This window comes from Asparagus officinalis, chromosome 3 (assembly GCF_001876935.1).
Source record: "Asparagus officinalis chromosome 3, Aspof.V1, whole genome shotgun sequence".
NCBI classification, from domain to species: domain Eukaryota; kingdom Viridiplantae; phylum Streptophyta; class Magnoliopsida; order Asparagales; family Asparagaceae; genus Asparagus; species Asparagus officinalis.
The window spans coordinates 33,095,335-33,105,291 of NC_033796.1; the positions used below are offsets into that span (position 1 = coordinate 33,095,335).

Sequence of the window (9,957 nt, forward strand, 5' to 3'; positions counted from 1 at the left end):
GGGGGTCTGTGAGAGCATCGGTGGCGGTGGGCTCGGTGTTGATGCGCGTGAAGAGAGAGAGAGTGGGTGAGTGAGTGAGTTGAGAGGGCCGGCCTGCACAAAAGCAGCTATGTAAGCAGCTTTTAGTAACTTATATTTTGGTCAGAGCAAGAGATACCACAGGGATTTGATAATTTATTACCGATCTTTCCTTTTTCCCAATTCATGTATAATAAATTAATAATCTCATATTCTAGGAAGAATAAATTACTAAAATCATGATACCTCTATACGTAGGTATGGTCATTTCATACTAACAATTGTGCTAGTTTCGGTAAAATAGTTCCAATTTATTAACTCCCACCCAACGACCTTTAAGCGGGGGATTATAAGACATTAAGGACGTGTTTAACAATCCACAAAACATATTTTCAATGGCACAGCATCGGTCCAAAATCACATTTTAGCTCGGTAAAGATTTAAATCTAAATTGAGCTAGTTCTTTTCTAATATAAAATTTAACAATTTTGTGATTAAGATGAAGCTAAAGCTAGTATATCCCAGCACTGTCTTGAAGTTGCCATAACACAAGCTACGACCCATGGAAGCATATCTCGTGGTCCCCACATGAAAATGTACATTCCCCTGTATTACATTCACGGGAAAATTTGCAAAATAGTCCGTTTTGGTTAATTATTTAGTAAAATAGACCGTTTTGCTAAATAATTAGCAAAATAGACCTCTTTTTGGTCAACAAGCCAAAAAGAGGTCTATTTTGCAAAACAGCTCAGAAAACATACGGGACTAGTACTCCCGTATGTTTTAATCACGGATTAGTGAACTCAGAAAATTTCACAAAACATTAAGATGAACTCAGAAAACATACGGGACTAGTAACATACGGGACTACTAGTCCCGTATGTTTTCTGAGTCACTAATCCGTGATTAAGTTAGCTCTAAACATACGGGACTAGTAGTCCCGTATGTTTTCTGAGTCTTGTTTTTTAAAATCGACCTCTTTTTTTCAAAAGAGGTCTATTTTGCTAATTATTTAGCAAAACGGTCTATTTTGCTAAATAATTAGCAAAAACGGACTATTTTGCAAATTTTATCCAAAGGAGTTGACCATACCTACGTCTAAAGGTAATCATTAACCTACTGGGGTCACTAATATTTTGACATAAGATGTGATAATTCAAATAATGCATCCCATTACAAAGAATCATGATTTTAGTAATTTACTAGTATGCAATACGTGCGTTGAACGTGATGCACAGTAAAAGACTACAATAGTTTAAATTTTTAATATGTCGGAATAAAAATGCAAGAATAAGTGACTTGCAACAGATATTTACCAACAAAAAACCAGAAGCCAGATCAAAGTCAGTTTATTATAAATTATCAAGTCATCAATATATCATTTAGCATTAAAATGTTGAATTGCTGCCTTTAAGAAACAAATTTCACTCATGATTACACCAAATCTTATGTATTGCGGTCGCTCAAGAATAACAAGATGAAGGCACCATATCAAACTAAAGAAAGCATAGAAAGTTATTAGATGATCAAGACATCTATAGCAATCAACCGATCCTCAAGATGATATGGACTCCACTGTCAGTATCCATGATGTCGCTAATCTCGCCAACCTTCAGGGCAAAGGTAGCTTCCTCAAATGGATCTGCATCTAACCCCGCCGAAGACGACCTGCAGGATAATAATTAAAAAGATCAAGAGGCAAAGTAATAGACCAATTAATAGATAATAGGATATCAATGTTTCTATTTAACACGATATGGGAACATAAATGTTCGAGCATTGAAGATATTATAGAACGAGGTGAAACTCATGCAAAAAATTATTTTCAAGGAGCTTTCTTTCCGTGATCCAAAGTACTTTACTACTTGACAAGTGCTGGTTGCCAAGCATGTGTACATTAATGAACTCTCATCTCTAATTAATCACAGTATAATATCTATAATGACATCAAGCATCACTTCCCATCACAACAGTAGTACAGAAGCGGAAATGATTTTGGTCTGCACTCATAAATGTAGCCTAAATTACAAGGAAGCACCACATATTTCAATAACATTACTTTCATATACAACATGAAATTTAACTGCATTTTGCTACCTCCAATTATACATGTAATACACTTCAATACCATATGTTAGAAGCTTCCAGAGACAACATGAATCACATACAAAAAATTGGAAATAGAGATAAAAATATAGAGCTTTTGCTAGCATAAGGTCCTGGAAAAAAGTTGCCAAAACTCGAGTCTTCACATGCACCCCATAGTGAATTTCTGGTAAAAGAAAGCTCAAAACAGACGAGCCATTTGATGGCTCTCATAGTAGTTCTTCTGCTAGCGGAGCTTTTCACGTTAACAACAATGGTGAATAGCCATTTGATGGCTCTCATAGTAGTTCTTCTGCTAGCGGAGCTTTTCACGTTAACAACAATGGTGAATCTAGCGGGCAACATGAAAGCACTTGCCTAACAATTATAGATGATATTCAGAAGCAAAAACATGATGAAGCTGATAAAAAGATTGCTCGGTTTTTCTTCCACAATTCTATTCACTTTACCGCTGCTCAATCCAGTTACTACCAAGATATGATCGATGCAATTGCAGAATGTGGGTCTGGTTATATAGCTTCAAGTTATGAGGACTTGAGATTCAGCTCATTTAGAGAAAATCAAAGGAGAAGTACATGAAAATTTTTGTAAAAGATTGAGAGATCAGTGGAAAGAGACAGGGGTCAATATTTTATCGGACAGTTGATCAGATGGAAGATCGAAGTCTCTACTTATATTATCGGTTGCATCATCCAAAGGGACCCATTTTCTTAAATCTTTAGATATATCATCTCATATTGATGATGCCTATTATATTTGAGGTTGGAAAAATTGTGATATTACGTAAAAATTAAATTAAATAATATCCCATCACGTTACACTATATTATATTACGTGAAAGTTGTACTCCGGCAGACTTTGGTTGATTTTATCCGTAGTCCCATTTTACTTGAGGAGACTTCAAGATTGCATTGTCTTTTATGAGATGTTGCAGGTAGATTCTTTAGCAACATCCGGGCAAGAACTTTCACCTGCGGTCTTCATTGACACTACAGACTTGAGAGTTTTCGAAATCTTCCTATATTTGCGAGACGAGGAAGATTTCGCGGATGAGGATGACAAGTACTCCTCAATGCATCATCAGTATCTGCTATTGTATACAAACTTTGGAACTTCATATGTCTTTATTGCTTATTCATCCATTTGGTGCTTTCATACTACACATCCTTCTGAGTACAAAAGGAACCCGTTAGATAGAACCTGACAACGTGTCTGCACTATCATCCGTACACAACCAGCTCTTGACTAAAGCAATACTCACAACTCACTAAAATTAACTAATTCTAGTAATATTATTTAAATGTGTACAGGTTTGGTTATGAAACAATTGTCTTTTATCATTCGGCCCAGTTCAATTAGAACCAAACTAAGAAGGAACACATGGGATGTCAAAAGAATGCATCAGCAGTATCTGCTATTGTATAAAAAATTTGGAACTTCATATGTCTTTATTGCTTATTCATCCATTTGGTGCGTTTCATACTACACATCCTTCTGAGTACAAAAGGAACCCGCTTGATAGAACCTGACAGCGTGTCTGAATATCATCCGTATACAACCAGCTCTTGACTAAAGCAATACTCACAACTCACTAAAATTAACTAATTCTAGTAATATTATTTAAATGTGTACAGGTTTGGTTATAAAACAATTGAGGAATCTACCATAAGTTTTTTTTATTTAACCTCATAAAAGCATAAATACAGATGAAACATTATGAATCTTTTCAAAAGAGAGATACAATTAAGTTAACATAGTAATTGTAGCACTAATAAAACTATTGTTATAATTACTATACAAACTATATAAAGCATTACTTTTGAAAGGAAATGTACCTTGTTTTCCTTGTTGTAGTTATTGGTTGTTATTAATCTTATACCTAGAAAAAAAACAAAAATATAAAGTTAGTATCATCCCTTATGCAAATTTTCAAGGTAGCGACTGTTCAATTTTATACTAAAGACCTATAAAAGGTCATGACTTTTCATATAGAAAGAAACATTAGATACACAACGGCCAAAAAATTGTGAAGCTCTGAAGATAAACTAATAAATTTGAAAACCATATCTTATCATAATCATAAATCATAAATGAATAAAATTGAAATATCATTGATGCAGCAGACAAAATAGACCACACGTATTTAACACAAAACCATATCATTCATAAAGTTCATGCTAAAGAAACATAAAGAGCTAAGCATAAGTTTTTTGTAACATAATTAAAGCTAATAAAAACAACAGAAACTTATAAAATTTTCCAACACTGCGATTCACAAACTCATAGACCTAAATTTATTTTATTGACTTGATATTTATTTTTCTAAGACTCGTCTCAACTCATTTTTTATTGTCCTCACGAAATTTCCAAATAGCTTCTAGAATGCTCATAGCTTCAGTAAACATTTTATCCGCTTCTTCTTCGTCTTTGATCTTAGCAGCATTAACTTCAGCAGTAGTACGAGCATTTTCGCTAGGGACGTAATCAGCATCTGAATCCTCAACCTTCATTTTTTTGTTAACTTCGTAAGAGCTTTCCTCATCATCATCATAATACTCCTCAATTGATGGTTCTTCTTCATCATCATATAGTCGAGCTGAAGTATCATTGCTTGTTGGTTGAGTGACCCTCATTTAACATCTTTTTTTTTCTCGCCTTCATCGTCACTTGATAAAATTTTAATAATTTTGTTGTCCTTAGCAAAAGTTTTAAACTCATATGGTTTGGGAACTAATTTGCATGTTGTGCGTTTCAACATCTGTTATGAAACCATGAAAAGAATTATTAATATAGCTATAATATAAGTCTTGACACTTTAGAGATCATATCGGTTGCCGCGAACCCTATGTCATGATAAAGCAAGGAAGTATTGTTAAATGGAAGGATTATGTCAATTTCAATTGAAATATACTTAGCAATGTTGTGGCGTGTGGAGTTTAGCTATAAATCCTCGTAAACCTGTTATTATCATTAAAACTATTTCCAAATTACATGTAAGGTAGACTTTCACGTGTGTCCATCATATATTACAGTACTTTCAATGACTTCACCTAATTGCAGAAGAACTCAAGTATTCAAGCTAATATTACAACTTTATGACATTTTTCAACCTTTCCTTTCCATTTTGAGACGTAAAGTCATGGCACTCCAAGAGTTTAAAACTGGATAAAAGGATTGGTACTCTTTCGTATTTGTTACTTTTAACTAATTACATTCTAATATGGCAATTGCTCTAGGACAATTAAGAATTTCTAACAAAAAGGATTAATTCACCTTTATAATGTTCTAAATTTATGTGTAACTTAGGAAATTAAAACATTTCCTTGTGTTCAGTAATACCTTGCTAGATGGGTTCTCCTATGAACCTGAATCCCTACACCTCCAAGCACTACATGAAAAAAAGAAAAAGTTAATTACGATCAAAACTAATCGTAATGGTAGTCCATCAACTTGTGGAATTTCCTATATAGGCCACTTATGTTAGCTTGACTCACTTTTCGGTCCAAACTTAGGTAAGCAGTTTAGTGTTTTGTTAGCTCAATAATTAAAAATAATTTTCTCACCTTTAAGCACTTCCTATGGTGGATAATATCCATACTTGAAGTCATAGGATCTTTGAAATTCTAATTTCTTGAATAGCGCAAATTAAAGACATTATACACTGTATACATATAGTATTTATTTAGGAGAATGCAGATTATTGGTCCAAACAAATAGAGGTTTTCCAAAAAAAAAGTTCAAGAGCCTTTTGAGGCTTTGAATACCTGCAGCATGTCCTGAACAAGAATCAAACATGAAGTTGCTCCATATATAAAGTTTTTGGTGGTAAATTACCAATGAGCCTCATAATATGCATTCCATAAAGCCAGGAAAAGGTGGTAAAAGTGTGTAGAGATAGGTGTGCACATAAGAATGTGAGTGCCTGAATGTGCATGTGTGTGAGAGAAAAATACAACAAGTGCAGAGTACAAAGGCTGAATGTAAACCTAGTTGCACAGCATTAAGAAACAAATGACTAACAGTAAGCTTATTTTCAAATTGTACAATCACAAAGAAGAAATCGGCAATAATACCTAATGAATATTAAAAATAGTCATTAAAATTAGTGAGCATCACTGGTTTTCCTCCCAAAACGAAAAAACATCTGTTTTGAACTATAATTAATAATTATGAAGCCTTCAGATATATACAAGGGAATGAACTTCAAGGCCCTCTTCTTTTATGAAACAACCCCACAGCTAAAAGAAAAAAAGTACAGAACTATCTCTAATGAAAAAAAGGCAAAAAGGCAAAGATATGAAGCTTTAACCAAGTCAATAATAAGGATTTAAAGGGCCAAGTTAAGAATCTGGAAAATGGCACAAGAAACAAACATTTATGACACAGGCCAACGAAACAGTCCTTCTTCACATAGCCAACTTTAAGGTTTAGCGCAAACTGAGAGCAAATTATGCCAACACTAAAGTTTACCATAAACTGAGAGCAAATTATGCTCTCATGGGTGACATCAGAAATTCACTTTCTTATTCAGAATCTTAGTAAAAGGGTAGTGTAATCCTCATGCTGGAGAAAGGATAACGGTGACAGCATCAACCAATTTCAGATGTGGCCTGTGTACACAGAAGCTAACAGTGATCAAACTACCGTCAGATTAACAGTTTAGAGAAAAGACAGGATGTCATATAGGTCTGAACATATATATTGAAATAGTGCTCCCTCAACTCTCATGTATTGGTAACAAATCCCCCCAAATCATCGTATTTTTGACACAAATTCCCTGAATCTCGCCTATTTTGATACAAGTCTCCCAAATCATCATATTTGAATACAACTCTCAAAAACATAAAGTTCCCACCCGCCCACCCCCCACCAAAAAAAAAAGGTAGTTCCTATCCACTTAAACCAACTAAAGTAAAGGGGCTGTTAGGGACTTTAAATTGACCCCCCACCCCCCACCAAAAAAAAGGTAGTTCCCATCCACTTAACCCAACTAAAGTAAAGGGGTTGTTAGGGACTTTAAATTGGAGGGACTTTCAAAACATTAGCAAGATAAAGCCAGTTTTCAATGGGTTCAAAGGATACATTGGATTCCTTACCTCAGCAAGAGGATAGGTACAAGGCAAAAAATGAAAAAAAAGGAAATCAATAGCCAAGTTCTTTTAGATTATAAAATGGGTTAAGTGGATGGAGGACTTATTTCAAAAGCTTAATAGTTTCAAGGGACTTGTATCCAAATAGACAAGGGGCAAATAGGACAGGAAGCCTAATTAGTATAAACTGTGAGGTGGCCAGATTAAACAAGCATTTGGCTGTATTTTAAACAAAAATTGAAATGTACCAAACCCCTGGATAAAACATCGATGCACAAACCCCTGGATAAATCATCAATGTATCTCTATTGCATCAACAATAGTATAAACTGTGAGGTGGCCAGATTAAACAAGCACTTGGCTGTATTTTAAACAAAAATTGAAATGTACCGAACCCCTAGATAAAACATCGATGCACAAACCCCTGGGTAAATCATCAATGTATCTCTATTGCATCAACAAGTCATTTTTATAATATGGTGTTATTTCAACTAAAAAGAAAATAAACTTGCCTAGAAAAAGATAATATGTAATGGGGTTCAATATGTAGATGCTTTTACTAATTAATTTTGAGTAAAAAGTAACTTACAGGGTTATGTGCTTGCAGTGAGAATAATTACGCAATAAAATATATTAAGTGTTATATTTTAGTTAAGGACAAGACTGGCACATGTCTTCTTGTTCTTGTACATGTTGATTCTAAGGCATAAGACTGGCATCCTATCGAAAGCCATGTTACCTACGAAAAGGTAGTAAAAGTGTGTAGAGATATGTGTGCACCTAAGGATTTCAGTGCTTGAATGTGCATGCCAAAAGTGTTGCATCCCATACATGTTGTGATTATGATCAAATGGTTTTGACCATGGCTTTTTACACTGAAAGCTACAGACCCTACTAATTAGTCATTCTGCCTTGTAACTTGTATGGCTAGGTATAACAAAGGGCAAGCTTGGGTTATAAATATGAGCCTGCAAGAGACTAATTAGTAGTTTTAGGGGGCAAAGTGGGATGAAAAATAGGTAAGGGGGTAAGTGGGATACGAGTTCAATAGTTGAAAAGCGTGTGCGCTTTTCCAAGGCAGTTAAGGTTCAATTGAAAGACTAACTTTGGCAAAAGAATAGATGTCAGCTAAGCCTGAAGATCGGCAGCGTACTGAGTTCACATCATCGTTTTAAAACAACCAACATTGGGTAAAATCCCACGAATAAGTCGGTGGCAAATGAAATCAACATTATGTACCCATCTCTGATATTCTCACTTTGATGTGTGGCAGACCACTTATCCTTATTCTTTCACTTAAAATGAAATGAGTCGAACAGATATTTCCACTTTACATCCTGCAGTACCAAAACACAACATTAAAAAATTAAATTTCCTTGTAATCTTGTTATTTCAGATTACATTAACTTACATTGTGATGTATCTTACTAATGCAGTAATACTAAATACCCCCGGGACTGTGGATGCATATGCGTACGAACAAAAATAATAATGTATAAACCCTTCTTACAATATTGAACAGTTTCTATAATCCGCAGTTCCATACCACAGAAGGTCATAATACAAAATTTCAGCAGAAACTGTATTATATAAACATATTTAGCATGGTTAGAATTAAGATAACTTTATATATCTTAGTATGAGCATCTAGAACTCTTGGACATCAATGTGTATGAGACTCTGGTACACATTTCATCCATACCTTCCTTGGCTTTTTCTTCATTGGTCTAGTTCAGTTGATATAATTTAATGATCTCCTCTCTTCACATTTTTTTTCTACAGATACTTTCAATATTATCCAGACTCTATAAGGATTTGAATCAATCTTATACGTAATGCTCTATAAAAATCTGAAATGCATAATTAAAGAGGTCAAATAGCTAAGACTCTGCCCAATGGTCGAGCCCATACGTAACTGTTCAACAATAAGTAAATAAAAAAAAAAGCTCGAGATAACAGAGATAACAAAAAAATTAAATTTACCTTGATAGCTTTGTACTCGTCCTATCAACCTCAGATTCCTGACATCATCAATCATCAATACAAAAAAAAGAAGGTAAGTCATGATCCAATCAACCAATCAACCAGAGAGTAAGAAATAAGAACAGGGAAATAGTAATGATAACAATAATAAGAGTAAACACAACTTACAATTGAAAATGAACATTGTCTTTACTCCATCCAAACTGAATCGGTACGTTATTTATACAAGCACAAAAAAACCTAAAATTTCAGTGAATATATGTAAAGCCCTAGAAGTTAGTACCGTTTATAATAACGGCAAAAAATGAGGGGTTGAAAAACTGACGAAATTGAGGTAAGAGGAGAGGCAGGTAAGGGGGGGTGGAGAAATGGAAGAATCGGAGAGGAAGGGGCAGGGGGCAGGGTTGAGAAAAGGAAGAATCGGAAGGAGGAAGAAGGTGGCGGGTGTGGGGAGCGGCAGAGGGAGGACGGTTAAATGAGGGAGCGGGGGCCGGGGGGGGGGGGGGGGCGGTTGAAGAGGCAGGAGGATTCATCTGTTTCTCTAGTGGTTCAGAAACGGAAGAATCAGAGATGAAAAGGCGGGGGGGCGGAGCGGCAGAGGAAGAATCGGAGAGAGAGAAGGCAAAATAAGAATTAAGGTATGTATGGATCTGGAGGGGTGGAAGGGAAGTTAGGGGAAACTTAGGAGAAGTTAAGTTAAGGGAAGGGAAGTAAGTTAAGGGAAGGGAAGGGAAGGGAATTTCTAAAACTTGTTTGGGAA

The 9,957-nt window shown here is 35.1% G+C and overlaps 1 long non-coding RNA gene across 4 annotated transcripts; it reads right to left on the bottom strand.

Moving 5' to 3' along the window:
• On the bottom strand, window positions 1,355-9,687 carry LOC109833693. Of its 4 annotated transcripts, none has more exons than XR_002245323.1 (5): window positions 9,366-9,687; window positions 9,198-9,235; window positions 5,464-5,512; window positions 3,960-4,003; window positions 1,355-1,686 (listed from the first exon to the last, which is right to left on the bottom strand). It is a non-coding gene; the product is annotated as an uncharacterized LOC109833693 (long non-coding RNA). The 4 variants fall into 4 exon arrangements; XR_002245325.1 differs by lacking the exon at window positions 5,464-5,512 and adding an exon at window positions 8,473-8,551; XR_002245326.1 differs by lacking the exon at window positions 5,464-5,512 and adding an exon at window positions 8,454-8,551.